This window comes from Sturnira hondurensis, unplaced genomic scaffold (assembly GCF_014824575.4).
Source record: "Sturnira hondurensis isolate 20B ecotype Veracruz unplaced genomic scaffold, ASM1482457v3 Scaffold0007865, whole genome shotgun sequence".
Taxonomy (NCBI): domain Eukaryota; kingdom Metazoa; phylum Chordata; class Mammalia; order Chiroptera; family Phyllostomidae; genus Sturnira; species Sturnira hondurensis.
The window spans coordinates 2,905,909-2,921,080 of record NW_028080496.1 but is presented as its reverse complement, the minus strand read 5'-3'; the positions used below and the strand labels follow the sequence as shown (position 1 = coordinate 2,921,080).

At 56.5% G+C, this 15,172-nt stretch overlaps 1 protein-coding gene across 2 annotated transcripts in view; it reads left to right on the top strand.

Annotated features, from left to right (window-relative positions):
- Positions 1 to 6: 6 nt before the first annotated feature.
- ZNF592 (zinc finger protein 592) overlaps positions 7 to 15,172 on the top strand; it is a 39,978-nt gene continuing 24,812 nt past the window's right edge. Inside the window, exons 1-2 of one of the 2 annotated variants that reach the window (XM_037053546.1) lie at positions 7 to 18; positions 11,534 to 11,641. The gene's annotated coding sequence lies outside the window, so the exon portion shown is untranslated. Of the gene's footprint in view, positions 19 to 11,533; positions 11,649 to 15,172 lie in introns of both variants that reach the window. The other variant, XM_037053547.1, reaches the window with a different exon arrangement.

Here is a 15,172-nt window from a genome sequence, read left to right as displayed (position 1 = left end):
CGCCGCCGCCGCCGCAAGGTAAGCGCCCCCCGCGCTTCGGCGGCCTCGGCGGCGGCCGAAGCGCGGGGCCCGGGCTGCGCGGGGCCGGGGCGAGCGCGCGTCCGCGCCGCGGCCCGGCCCTGCAGCCCCGCGGACCCTGCCCGCCGCCCCGGGCGCAGCCGCTGCCCCGACCGCCGCCTGGCGGGCCCGTCCGCCTCGCACCGCGCCCCCGCGCCCCGCCGCGCGCGGGACCCGGGCCACCCGGGCGCCGATAACGGGGCACTTTCCCCGGCGGGACGCCCTGTCAGCCCGCCGCGCGGGGAGCTGGCGCCGTCAGGGGGCAGGCACTTGGCGGAGCGACCCTGGCGGGTGCCCCGCGGTCCCTCCCCCACCGCCGCCCAAGTTCTGACCCGGGGGAGGGCTGCTCGCGCGCGGACAGGTACTCCCGCCCCGGAGCCCGGGGTCCTCCCGCGGCGGCCGGGCCTGTTGGAAACGGTCTCTCTGCAGCGGCGCTTCCTGCCAACCTGGGGGTGAGGCTCAATGTGACCCGCGGGAGGACGGAGGAGCGTCTGCGGGGCAGATGGCCTCCTGGCCGGGGATCGGCGCGCGGGCGGGGGAGGGGTCCGCGCACCCTGGGCGGGTGGGAGCTGTCCCGGAATTATTTATTTATTTATTTATTTTTGAGTAGGCCAGAGGTGGCATTAAAAGTCCTGGATTGGAGTAAACCCACAGGCCCATCCAGGGAAGCGCGTGTGGCACCCCTGGACTTACCTAGAACAGGACCGGCAGCGGAGGAACTGGACTGGGGTGAGGGGCGAGACGGTGGTGCTTGGCCTGGGGTCGCCCCCTCGCCCTCACTTCGCGCTCACGCGGGGCCAGTGCTGAACATCTGCTGGAGTGTGTGGTGTGGCTGAGCCGACAGGATGTGGACAGACAGATGTCTGCCCTGGGCGTGCTCGGTGGGACCTCAGGGGTCTGTTTTCTCCAACGCACAGGCCCCTTAGTGAACGAGAAGAGGAAGTACGGTGCGTGAACACATCTCCACCATTTTCCATTCCCCCCCCCGCCCCCCAGTTGGTCGTGGCTTTGATTCATTCAGGAAATTTTTTTACTGAGCACTTACTTTGGGAAAGGCACTGGCCTAGGTGTTGGGAATACCGTGGCAAACCAGGTCATAGCCCAGGGGTCAAAGCTCCGTAATAAACAAATACTCTGGAAATTACATCCAACAGCAAGTATTGATTAATAAGGATGTGCCAGACACGGTGTTAGATGCTGTAAAGAAAACAAGCAGAAATAACTACCCTTCTGGCGCTTTCATTTTCGTGGGGGGGGGGGAAGACAGTACAATAAAATATGTAATAAAAGATAGACTGTTCAAAAAGAAAAAGTGCCAAGCACTAAGAAAAATAGGGAAGGAAGATTTGAGATTTCTGGGGGGGGGGCGTTGAATTTACATTTGCATGCGGCGGCGGGAAGGCCTCGGGAGAAGGTGTCTCTTGGATGAAACTTGGAAGGAAGGGGTAAATGAACCATTTCGAATTGTGCAAGGAAAGAAAGAGGAAGGGAGTGGTGGGAACGAGGAAGGGGCCGTGATCCGGGTTAGGGGCTCTGGGAAGGAAGTGATGTTTAGGCTGAGACCCGCAGGAGGGTGAAGAGTTAACCGTGTGTGGAGCAGCCCGGAGCTGGCAAGTGGGAGGAAGTGAAAGAGGCCTGTGTGGCTGCAGGGGGAGAGGGAGAGGGGAGGTGAGTCTGTGGAGAGGTGGGTCGGCCCCCGGGGGCCTATGGGACAGGCCTACGTCCAGGCCTGAGTTTGCATCGTATCCCCAGTGTTATTAGACACCTGGGGAGGGTTTTAAGTACTCGACACGATGACATTTACATTTTAAAAGGTCTCTGGCCTCTGGGTGGGGAATGCACTCAGAGATAAGTAAGGCCGGGCCTGTGGGCCCTGAGTGACCTAACTACTTGCTCAGTGTGGGAAAATCTCAAGCAGCCCCTGGGAGACCCTTTTCCTCCGTGAGTCTGTTCTGCCCAGCTTTTAGGAAGGGAAGGGAACGCATTAATGGAGCGGATGCTAGGTGGGGCGGTCGATCTTGGAGACCTGGGCCCACGTTATATTTAGTCCAATCCGGGGGTGTCAAACTCATTATCACCAGGGGCCACATCAGCCTGGCCGTGGCCTTCAAAGGGCCGAACGTAATTTTAGGGCTGTGTACATGTAACTGCTCCTTCACAGCGAAGCGAGAGAGCTCCTCGTTGCTGCCTCGGGGTAGAAACAAGGTGCAAGGCCGGATTCCGCCTGAGGGCCTTGTGCCGGCCACCTGTGGTCTGATCCTCTCTACACCCCGAGAGAACAAGGTTGTCCTAACCCTGGAGAGATACAAACCCCAGGGCGGACAGAAAACAAGCCCAGAGGGGATAGCTAACTTATCTGAGGCCACCTTTGTAACCCAATCTGCGTTCAAACCCAGGTCTGCCCGGTTTCCAGAGCCCAGCCCTGCGCTCTAGAGCTAGGCTGCTTGGGTTTGCTTCTGGCTCCCTCAGCTTGCTAAACTGAATGATCTCGAGGGTTGTTTTTTTTTTTATAACCTCTCTTGTGCCTCAGTTTTCTGGATTGCCTAAAGACAAGACGGACCTACCTCATAAGTTTGTCATGCAGGTCACATGAACTAAGCCGTGTAAACATTGTAACACCTCAAATATTAGTTACTGTTATTATTTAAAAGTGTCAAACACCCATATTGCCTCTCAGCATGCTGCAGACATTTTGGAGAAGGTTAAACACGTGGATAGTGACATTTTTGAATTTTGTGAGACTCTTGGTCCCTTCTTTTTCCTCTAAATAACTTAATGCCGTGTTCCGTGTGATCAATCATTCAACATTGATCTCCCATTTCATTCTCGATACTGTGCTAGGACCTATGGCTGCAGTGGACTTAAGAGGGCTCTAGTGCACCTTTAGGTAGACACCTGTTGGCAGAAGCAAGCACTGAAGGCCTGGAGAAGTAGGGAAGGCTTCAGGGAGGAGGTGACTTTGGAACTGGGCTTTGGAGGAAGGATAGGAACTTTATGGGCAACACTGGGTGAAGGATATTCTAGGTAGAGAGAACTGTGTGTGAAAACGTGCAGTCCCGAAAGGCCTGCTTTGTCAGGCGATGAGGCTGGAAGGCTGAGTTGGAGCTGTGAAAAGCAGGTCAAGAAGTTTGGATTTTAGTCTGTAAACCACGGGGAGCTAGCAGGGCAGTATTAGATACGTCCAGTACTTAATGTGGTGCCTGTCACCGTTGAAGAGCGGAGACAGATGTCGTCATCCCAGAGGGTGGCTTTTTACTGCTGGGATCGCTGTGCTTCAGGGTCTAGTTCTCGGTTTTGTAGACCCAAACTTCAGCTTTTCCTAGGGCGTTCAGAACTGCCTGGGTCCCGGGAGACAGACTTACGAATCAAACTTGGAAGAAACTGATGCGTAAACTCAGGGTCTTGAACTGGCCCTGAGAAATGAAACTGCAGAATGACAGATGTTTCTGTCCTCTGGCCATGGCCTCCCCACCCCCGCCCCACTTCAGGCCAGGCCTGGGACATGCTAACAAACTCTCGCTCCTCAATTCCTGTTTGTTTTTCCCAGGCTCCATGAAAACTAACCCTTTCTGTTAACATAATTCCCCCCCCCCAGCTCTGTATACTGGAGTCAGCAATGATTATTAATTGATAGAATGAGTGATTCTGCATCGGCCCGGTTGGGTCCTGTATTTGTGAAACTGAAGGAAGAGGAGGAATAACTGTTTTTGTTTTTGTTTTTTAAAGAAATCAACTATTAGAAAAAAGGGTTCCCTTGAATTGTGTTCCTGGAGGGGGTTTGCAGATTCTTAGTTACTTATTTATTTTTAATGGACTTAATTAGGATGCCATCGGTTAATAAAATTACATACCATAGCTTTCAGGTGTACAAGTTTGTCACACGTCATGTGCAATACGGTATTGCGTGTGCGCCACCCTGAGAGGTTTGCGGATTGTAGATGGCGTGGGCCATTTTGTGGCCGGGGGCCAGGGTTGTGGACAGACTCATTGGAAGTTGTTCTGGAAGCAGAGGTCTGCGGACTGGTGGGGGGTGGGGTAGAGTGGGCTTTCGAGTGTACTTGAAGGGGAGGCGGGTGTAGAATCTTCATCGTCCACACACACTGGAGACAGAAAAGAAAGTGGTGATTCCTGCCTTCTGTCCACCCCGGCGGGAGCGAGCTTTCCCGTGGGGTCCGCGGTGTTTGCGGGGTTCAAGCCCCTTATTTGCTGTTGCTTCTGTGACTCGGGGAAGGGTGGTGGGCCTGCTAGAGTTTTGAATCTGTGTGTTTCTGCAGTGAAAGGCGAAATCCAAAGAGACCAGCCTAGACCGTGGATTAATTACTTTTCTTTTACGGCTCGAAAATGAACTCCCCGAGAGTATTCATGGAGAATGCTTAGGAATTGCGGGCAGGTAGGCAAAGGGAATGAAAGTAGCTGGACCTGGAGTTCCTGTCAACATTTGCATATTTACTGTTTGTATTAGACCTTTACCTTCAGCTCTGTCTCCCCATGTGGGTCTGTTCTTAACTTTTCCTTGTCCTGAAAGAATAGGAACCCCCTGCAGAGGAGAGAGCTCCCGTGAGCGGAGCCGTGGCACGGAAACCCCCAAATCTCTGTGTGTCCCTTTGTGGGCACCTGGGCCAGCACGCTCCCTCTCCCCCCTCGGGGAGTGCCGGGTGCTATGCCCTTTAGCTAATTACTTTTGAGACGTGTTTTCAGGGGATCAGAGCGTTGCTTCAGCCAACCACTGGCTTTCATTCGACGGTGGGGAGTGTGTGTGTGTGTGTGTGTGTATGTGTGTGTCGAAATGGCGTAGTCGATCCTTTTATGACTCAAAGAAAAGTTAATGAACACCTTTCAAGTTTGGTTTCGCCGCAGAGTCATCTCTGAAACCTGTCAGCACCACGGGCCACCCTGGCTCTCTGTCTGCCTTTCCTTGAATCCGTTCCGTTCTCCACTTCAGACTCGGAAGGCAGGCATTGTATCAGAAGGTATTGGCGGCCCCCTTCCTCTGGTTCACGCACTCCGGGAGTTGGGAAGGATGATGAAGTCTTTACATGTGACAGATTAACTCCCGGCCTCCCGGGTGAGAGCGTCCCGATTATTGGGGCCCCCTGAAAATGTTCTGAGTGGCCCACAGGTGGCGTGAAGGGTCTTTTGCAAGAGTCAGGCCACAGAACCCACACCCCGGCTTTAACTCAGAATAGCTCACTTCTGTGCAGAACTGAGTTTACTGAAAGATTTCTTACCTCTGAGTAGTGGGCTTGGGGTGGTTTTTACTCTTTTAGTTTCATATTTTTCCTATCACATGAATTCCCTGCAGGCTCCTCTCTCATCTTTACGAAAACAAACTAATAACTGGCAAATCAGTTTTCATTTTAGAGAGTCAGACATTGAATGCCCTAAAGCCCAGGACTGTGTCCGTGTTGAAGACAGGCTGCCGCAGCTGGCCACCCCAACTTGGGCACATCTCCAAGGGGACGCCCCGGTTAGGTGTGCAGTAGACACAGCCCTTCTGGTCAGGGCAGCCGGGCCAGGACTTCCGACTGCGGTGGGCCCTGCGCCCCGCCTGCGGGTCGCTGACGCGTCGAGTCTGACCTGGCTGCTTCGTCTTACTCTTTTTCATTCAGCAGGGGAATAGTTAAGCTCAGCATCTGAATGACTTGGCTTCTAGCTTCATTTGTTGGGTGTTTTCTGTGAGAGTGCTTTTAAAGAAAGCATTCGTTTTGGGCGTGGCCCTGGGCTTTCTCCCGGGGACCACTGGACTCTGAAGAGATGGGGTTCTTGTATGTAAGCCTCATGGGCGTTCCTGGGATTTGTCCCCTTTGGGGGCTCAGCCTTTTTCTCAGGGATGAGACAGGAGGCCATTTCTTCCTTCTATCCAGCTAGTCTTTGGGCATGGGGAGTGCTTTGCCCACGTGGCCCTTGGCATGCTGGAGCGGACTGTGGACGAGCAGAGTGACCCTGGGTCCACTTCGCCTGCCCTGGTCTGCCGCCATTGACTGCTCCACTTCTTCCTGCCGATTCAGTTCCCGGAGCAGAAGGTGTTCCTTTAGCAGGCCAGTGAGCAGCGGGACCGGAGCGGGAGGGGGGCTTGAAGGCGGGTGTCCAGGTGTACCGCGGGCCTCTCCGCGCTGTTCCGGGGCCTGCCAACACATCTGACTGAGGCGGCGGCACGTTGGCATTTTCGGGGGAGAAGGGAACGCAGGGGTGGGCAGCGAGTGTATGGGGTTTGGCCCGGCCGAGGCTCTGGTCTGTGCGGGCAAGGGCTGCTCTCTGCCCTTGGCGGGTCCGACAGACCCCTGGCCTGGCCGGGGCCGCCGGGGCTGCCTCGCTGTCTGGCACGTCCGCGGGGCCGCACACCCTCAGGCACTCACGGGTATCCGATGTGTGAGGAAGACCACGGGTATTTCCAACGAGGGTGTTTCCTTGTGAAAGGCCCCCCCTGGACCCTCGTCCCTTGCAGGTGACTGAGGAACATAAAAGAATCAAGCCAGATGACCTTGGCCCTCCAGGGTCCCCTGCCAAAAGCAATTCGAGCACACTCTGCTTCCAGACCACAAGTGTCTCCCCCCGGGGGCTTCTCTGAGGGTGGCCGTTACGCCCACCCAGGCCACCCCCCAGGTTGCCGGGGTTCCCTCTGGGGAATGGTCTCTGGTGCCCAGGGTGGCTCAAGTGGCCATTTGGGAGGAGGGAGGTGGTGGCAATGATGTCATCTCCTCTTCCCTTGTCTCCCTGTCACACTGCCCCTCTGAGCACCTGCCCCCTCAGGAGAAGGCCCCTGGGCCTTGTGCCATTGTCGCTCCATTCCTCCCCATTCCTCCCAGTCAGAGGCTTTCGCATTGCCCCTCAGAGGCCCCTTCGAAGATACGTACACCTCCTGGGAGAGGGCGGACGCGTAGCAGTTCATCACCCAACAGTCGCTTTAATTACCAGGAATTAATTAAGTCAACAGAGAGAAAGACAGGGACCCAGGCAGGCACTCGGGGGCAAGAGTGCCTGAAGGGACACAGTCCTGTGGGCAGGAGGAACTCCCGCGCGTGTCAGTGGCTGCCGGTGGGTGCTGCGGAGCCCAGTCCGTGGCCAGCTCTGGGGCCACCCTGGTCATTCTGCTGGTGGGGCCGAGGGTCCTGCACTGGTAAATGGGGCTTGGAGCCCTGGTGGCAGGGCGGGGGGTGGGGGGACACTTCAAGCAGAGTCTTAAAGGGTTGGGGAGGTTGTTTCTGTAGGCCTAGTTTAGACATTTTTGGAGCATCCAGGAAGAAAACGAATCCCTCTTCATTTTATACCGACGGACAGACAGCCAGCAACAGGCGAGGGGTCTAGGCCCAGGTGACGAAGGTTCTCACAAGCCTGTCTGTGGGGTCGGGGCGCCTGTGACAGGCTGCGGGGCACTCTCGTTTGTGAGGGAGTGAGTGACGAGATCACAGTGGCGTTCGGAGAAGGCTGGTCTTAGGATGACGGTGGGGAGTGGGTGGGGGAAGAGGTAACAGGGACAGGGACCAAGGAGCGGGTAGCCGTGGAGCGGGACCAGGGACATCAGCGAGATGTGATTGAGGCCGGAGGCGCCCCAGCTGCTACGTGAAGGTCTCCAGGGCTCCCAGCCTAGTGGAGCCTAAAGCCCTGTGCGTGGCTTTGGATGGGGCGCAAGGGCCGAGGAAGGGAGGGCAGGGGCCCTCCTCACTGGGCCTGCGTCTCCGACGGCAGCTGGGCCAGGAGCCCGTCTGTTCTTTCTGGTCTGTCTGAAAGTGGCGGTGAGTGCCGGAGCTTCCCCCCGAACCTCTGCACATCCAGGGCGGCCCCTGGAACCCGTGTGTCCCACCACCTTCCGTCCGTCCTCATCTTCTGTCACCCACGTTTTATCTGTTTCTCAGAACAAACCGTCTTTGACTCATAAACCCATTTGGATTGGTTTAATTTGACTGGAAATACTTACTATTAGTAAGTGGTTTCTGTCTCACTAGGCTCCTAGCCTATCTTCAAAACGGCCTTTGCCAAGATGAGATGAGTGGAGAAGTGATTTTGGCATAATCAGCTGCTTAGGATCTTTTGGTACAAGGTATGTTTTGAGACCGGTGTTTCTGTTGTGTCCATTTCTATTTTTCTAAAAAAGATTTTGCTTATTTATTTTTAGAGAGAGGGGGAGGGAGGGAGGAAGAGAGAAAGAGAAACATCAATGTGTGGGTTGCCTCTCACATGGCCCCACACTGGGGACCTGGCCTGCAACCCAGGCATGTGCCCTGACTGGGAGTCGTCGAACGGGTGACCCTTTGGTTTGCAGGCCGGCACTCAATCCCCTGAGCCACATCAGCCAGGGCCATTTCTATTTTTTTTTAAATCCTCACCTGAGGGCATATTCATTGATCTTTAGAGAGAAAAAGAAGAAGGCAGGGAGGGAGAGAGAGAGAGAGAGAAATGTCACCTGGTTGCCTTCTGTGTGTGCTCTGACCAGGGATCAAACCCCAAACCTTTTGGTATGCGGGACAATGCTCTTACCAACCGAGCCCCCCGGCCAGGGCTAATGTATTCATTTTTAGAATAAGTATTTGAGTGGCCGCCGCATGCTGGGCACATTCGAGGAACTGGGAATATAACAGGGAACAAAATAAAGAAACAGTCTTACCTTCATGGAGCTCCTGTTCTAGTGTGTGTGGCCTTCTAGGCAACAAGTAAAACGTAAAGTGTGGCACATGGTAAAAAGTATTTTGGAGAAAAACAAAGCAGGGACGGAGGACCGGGGGGGGGGGCGGGGGGGTGCTTGGTCAGGAGGGCAGTCAGAGAAGTCTCACTGATTTAGAGACATTGGAGCAGAGATGTGACGGAGGTGAGAGGGGGCTGTGCGGCTTGCTGAGGGGGGAGCTTAGAGCTAGAGGTGGCTTGAAGTTTATGGAACAGCAAGGAAGTCAGCGTGGCTACAGCTTGGGAGGGGAAGGTTGGGAGAGGGGCCTGGGCAATCCCACCAGGCTTGTAAGTCCTGGAGGGGCCCTGAGCACGGGGGAGCCAGGAGCCCCACGTGGGGCTATGCAGGGCACAGCGGACCCTGCCTCATCTGGGAGGGTTGCCCGGGCAGAAGCAGCCGGCCTTAGCTCTCAGCGAAGGGTGGGCATCAGAGCTGGAATAATCCGAGAGCCTTTTCCAGGCCAGCTGCGGGGGGGGGGGGGGGGGGGNGGGGGGGGGGGGGATGATGGACCTCAGGGACTCACTCCATGCCCTTGTTCTCCGAGCACCGGCTGGCTCTCAGGGCTTCTGATTCCAAGCCAGGCCCCGGGTGGGCCCACAAGTCTTCGGCACTTAGCTTTTAGGGGTGATTTTGGGGACCAGTTGTTTTCAACCCCAGACAGCATCAGACACCTGGTTGATTTTTTTTTAAAAAAATGCCCGACTCCCACCCCCAAAGATTCTGATTGAGTTGGTGTGAGGGGGAGTCAGGCATTAGTATTGCTCCCAGAGGCGCATCCACAGCTCGCATCACTGCTCTGGGGGATAAATAAGCCTGGTGTTCGGTGGGGAAATTTGACTGGGTGGCTGTGAGCTGGAGACTTCAGCCCCTCTGAGAAGGCCGAGGCAGGGCCCACCCCTGCCAGAAACAGCAGGAGTCTTTTATCTCATTCGATTACCTTGCTTCTCTGGGCCTCCGTGTTCTGGGCACAGAGTCAGCCACTTTAATGGTTTCCTAGGATCCCCTTGGCTCGGGCAGTACTCGATCTTTCTGGTGTTGGAAGAACCACTAAGCTAGAACAACGTTTTGGAACCCTGTCTTCTAATCTCGACCTCTGAACCCCCGGAGGTGTGTCATCACTGTGGCAAAGGCCACAGCGACTGTCTCCATGCCCCACGGCGACAGATCAGCAGCTTGGGACAGCGAGGCGGTTGGGAAATCCGAAATGTGAAATCTGACCTCCCGGTTCAGAGTCTCGAGGGACAGGCCAGGCCGTGGTGGCCCTGGAGGCGGGCAGCGCCCCGAGAGCTGGTCTTGGCTGCGCCACACCCTGGCGCGTCCCCTGTGAAGAGGGGATAGCGTGGGTGCACACTGGAAGGCTCCCAGATGTCGGAGTGTGCTTGTGTGGTAGCTCGGCCTGGGAGAAGCCGCCGGCCTGGTGGATTCAGGGAAGCCTGGTGCTCTGGTGTGCCGGCTCCTCTCTGCTGCCTGACTGTGTTTCTGGTGCGAGAGGCAGTTGGAATGAGCGGCAGAAACCAGGGGCCGCCGGCGCCGGGGTTACCCCAGAACAAACCACCAGCCTGGCTCCCTGGGAGGCTGAGAACTCGCTCCCTCAGGACAGCGGTTCCGAGACCCCTCTGCTGCGGCCCCTGGTCTCTGGCTTCTGCCCTCGTTTGGGCAAAATGGTTTCTGCTTGCTCGTTTATATTTTGAATGTGAAGGTTGAAATAGGAAAAGGAAACACTTCAGGGGGAAATAAGGTGTTTTGTTTTGTTTTGTTTTAGAGTTGGGATCAGGAGTTTTTGTCCCTCCCCCTCGATTTTTCCTTTGATATTGTCTGTATCTCTCTCTTCAGAATCCAAACTCAGGGCTGGTCTTTCCAAGTTAAGACAAAAATGAGGTTGTAAGTAAGGAATGCCGGGTGAGAGAGTGAGCAGAGTTAGAAGTGAAGCTTTCATTCTGTCATCCGTGGGTCCCTGTGCCCGACGGACTGTTCACCGGGCCCCCCACGCTGGCCACTTAAATCGGGGGCTCGGGGCTCGTGGCTGAGCTTCTGCCGTTTCCAAAGTGCCCGAGGGGGTTCTGATGTCCAGCTGCGGTTGGGGACCACCAGGTTTTAAAAGTGGGTTCTGCCAGCGTTTCATCTTTTCTCTGCCTCACCTGCTCAGTGCTGTCCCTTCCCGGCCTCTCCCCACCTGTGGGTTTGGCCCGCTCACCTGCCCCCTGGTCCCACGCCGCTCCCTGACCCACGCATCCCCTGCTTCAGCAGGCCTCTGTGCACTGGCGGGTGGGCCGTGCATCGCAGTTGTCGGCCCCCGTGTACCTGGTCCCCGTCCCTTGGGCACACGTCCAGTCGGCCTGCCACTTAGAAGCTCAGCCGTCTGCTGGGACACGCCGAGCAACTGTGAGAGACGGCTCTCTGGCCACTGTGGTTGGTGGCCTCATAATGAACCAGCACAGACTTGCTCTGTGTAAGGCATTGTAGTAAGAGCCTGACAAATGTCAACTCGTTTAATCGCCGTAACACCTAGTTGGGGCACAGGCTCGGATGAGGTGGACCCACCTGCCCGAGGTCACATGGCCAGAAAGTAGCAGAGCCGGGATTTGAACATGGGTCGAGTCTGCACTCCGAACCACCACACTGTGATGGGGAAGGGGGCAAGGTCTGGGTTCAGGGCGAGCGTCGTCCTTGACTGTCTGGGGGGCCTGCGTGGAATCGACGTCGGAGGTTTTTCTCAGGGTTTGACGTACGCCATTATTACTGTTACTTATCATCTGAACCCACGTTAACATTGACCTTGAAGCCTATTAAAGAACGTTGTTTCCTTTGTTTCCTTAGGTGGTGTTTGGACTGTAGACCATGTGCCTGGGTGGAAGCTGCCCCTTTCTCCGCGGCTCTGCGCCCCCAGCAAGGCTGCCCACGCCCTCCTTCTGAGAGCCCCCCGAGGTACGGTGTCGAGCGGGCCTTCCCGAGCTGAGAGTCTGGACACAAGTGGTTTTTTTGTTGTTGTGGCTTTTCCTCGGGGGTTGTTATTTTAAAGTACGGTAAAATACACATAACAACATGGACTGTTTTAACCTTTTTTAGTGCTATTCAGGGGGACTCGGTACACTCACACCATCGTGCACCTCCGGAGCCTTTTCGTCTACCCCAGCACAAACCTCGTGCCCATTACACGTGACCTCCCCCTCCTTCATCCTCCCCCTCCCCCTCCCCCAGTCCCTGGCAACCCCCCTCTACTTCCTGTCGCTCCGAATCTGACCACTCTTGCTGCCGCCTCTGAGTGGAATCCGATGGGATTCGCCTTTTTGTGACTGGCCTATTTCTCTTAGCATGATGTCCTCAAGGTTGACCCATGTTTGGCCTGTGTCGATTCTTTAGTCCTTTTCAAGGCTGAATAATATTCCAGCGTCTATTTATAGCTCAGTGTGTCCGTCCGCTCATTAGCTGATGGACAGTCTGGTTTGATTCCACCTGCTGAATAATGCTGCCGTGAGTACGGTGTGCGCATGCCTCTGAGACCCTGCCTCCAGGTCTTTGGGGTCTGGGCCCTGACGTGGAACTTCTGGATCCTGGGGTGACTCTGTGTTTCATTTTTCCGAGGAACGGCCATGCCGTTTCTCATAGTGTCGACACCGTGTAACATTCCCACCAACAACGAACAGGGATTCCAATTTCTCCACATCCTCACTGACCCTTGTTAGTTTCTGGGTTTGTTTTTTTTTTTTCTTCTTATATTGGATAATAGTCATCCTCACGGGTATAACCTTGGTGCATGTTGTGCGTCAGTGTCCAGATGTCGAGAAGACGAAGGGATAAGCCTCCGTGGACCCCTCACCCGGATCAGCAGTTCCCAGGTCGTGGGCAGTGCTTTCTCATCTCTCTACCCCCTCCCCCTCCTCGCTTCCTCCCGCCCTGTGTTGTTTTGAGGCGAACTCCAGACATCACATAATTTTATCTGTAAACATTTCGTCACGTGTCTTGAAAACATGAGGGCTCGGATGTTTCATTTTGTCTGGCGGCAGGAGGGGGCGTAGAGGGATGTTCCTTTGGGTACTTTGTTCCCGATCACCCCCGCGGGTCAGTAGGGCCATACGTGGTGGACACAGAGCTGGGCCCCTGTCACCATTCCGGGTGGGCGGTGAGAGGCTGCTGTGGCCGGGGCCCAGTTCTCTCGCAGAGCGCCAGCGGCCCCCGGGTCTGAGCAGCCGTCCTGGAGGAGCCCACCTAGATCTCAGCTGAGAGCGGGGGGGGTGGGNGGGGGGGGGCGGATGAGGAAGAGCATGAGAGAGTGAGCGAGGAGGGAGGGGTGGGCAGGCATGGAGGAAGGGGTGGGGGGATGGGAAGGAGAAGAGTGCATGGACGTGTGTGGAGGGACGAGAAGGAGGGGAAAGATGGGGGAGTGAGAGACAGAATACGGGGGTGGGGGGAGCGCCCTCGCCAGCTCCTAACCTCCTGAAGTCGTCTAAGGGAACCGCACGGATACCCCGGGACGAACAGCCCGTGCCTTGGGTCCCCCCAAGCCTTCGAGTTTGGACTCTTTGGGAACCTAGTTTGCCTGTGGCGGACGAGACTGGGGCACCCCGGGAGCCACCAGACACACAGGTGCCGACTGTACGGAAGGGGCAGCCCCAGGGAATAGCCACGTTCCATTTTGGGGGGCCTTTTGATCAGACAGTGCAGGCTGCTGGCTTCTTGCTTCAATGTGGGAGTCCCCACCACCCAGAGATGACGCTTTTACAAAGTTCAGGGGAACGGACTCCTCAGGGATGGTGAGTGAACAAGAGGTGCCCTGAGGCCCTTTCTGTCTCAGTCTGTGGGTCTCGTTCCCCTCTAACTAGGTTAGCGCCCAGTTAGTGCTGAGACCTGTTTGCCAGTAAAGGAGGTGAAGGGGGCGCTGGTTACGGTGTGTCTGTGTGTATCTCAGTTTGTGTCTGTTTGTGTCTGTCCGTCTGTCCCTGTTGAAACTTTGTTGCCCATTCCTAGCTTCTGCCCCCAGCATCGCAGCGTCTCACTCAGCTCTGTAGTCCTGCTCCGTTATCCCAGCTCCCTCCCGTCCTATCCCCGTTTCTTCCTTTTTAATCTTTTAAAAAATGTATAACAGCTCTATTGAGGCAAAACTCCCAGGGCGGACAATTCGCTCATTTAAAGTGCACAGTGCAATGGTCTTCAGTATTTTCACAGAGCTGTAGCCCCGGTGCCCTCTCTCTCCCCTGGCATCACCCCGACCCCTTCTCCAGACAGATGGCCCTATTGTGGGGACACTGACCAGCGGACAGTTTGCACCAGTAGAATGTTTCACCCCGGCACCCTGCGGGAGCCGGGACACATAGATGTTACATGCTAAACGCAAGGAACAGGGCAGATTTGCCTGCTGCTTGGCTGGTAAAAAGCCTGCTCAGGAGTCAGTGCGTATCCGGGACCAGTCTTAGTTCTGGGCAGGCGAGGGCGTCAAACTGCCCTCCCTTTCGAGCGGTGGATCCCCCTCCAGCGAACGCACCAGAGCCTGTAAACAGGCAGTGAAGACACGGGTCTGGCGGTGGGACGAGCTATGAAGAAAGATAAGGCGGAGTGGAGGGGCAGAGGTTGACGGTGGGCATGGAGAGGGTGGCTTATGCACAGCAGTCACGGGAGCCTCCCTGACAAAGTGGCATTTGAATAAAGACCGACCGGCAGGCGGCCAGGACTGAGCCCCTGAGTCCCCGAGATCCCAGGGAGAAAGTTCGCAGCAGAGGGCGTGTGACACGCAGGCTCCGAGCCGGGTGCCCGGCGTGCCTGGGGAGCAGCGGGGGCCCGGCTGCGGTGGGAGGACCGGAGGGCAGTTAAACCGACGCTCACGCCCCCTGCAGGCGGGCCTTGGTAAAGGCCGGGGTTTGCTCTGCGTGACGTGGGGGACAGGGTGGGGCGACACGAGCTGACAGGCGTGACGGGCAGCACTGGGACCGCTCTGTGCAGAGCGAGCAGTGGAGGCAAAGGCGGGAGCGGGGAGGGCAGCCGCAGGCAGTCACGGGGTCAGGGGAGAGAAGGGCCGGCAGAGGCCGTTGGAAACGTCCGGCCTGGGTATGGTGTGAGGGCGGATCAGATGCCCGGTTCGGAGGGGAGAGGACTCCAGGACGCCCAGGTTTCGGCCCAAGCCCCCAGAAGGATGAAGTGGCCACTTCCGGAAACAAAACAAGGAACTTGGGGAGGAAATCGAGGGCTAGGTTGTGGACAGAGTAGGTTCGGATTGCCTGTCTCAGGAGATGCCCACACCTGGAATCTCAGGGTCCTCGTGGGTAATTTAGTAGGTGCCTGTGGAGGGGCTAATGAAATAGCAAATGGCACAACGTTTACCCGAAGCAGCTACAGCAGAGGCAGAAAACCACGCCACGCGGAGGGCACTGGGGACGTGAGCACAGGGGTGGGCGGGGTGGCTTGTGGCCCGGCGGGCTGGGGAGCCCTCCTCGCTTCCTCCTGGCAGGACACCTGTGCCCTGGG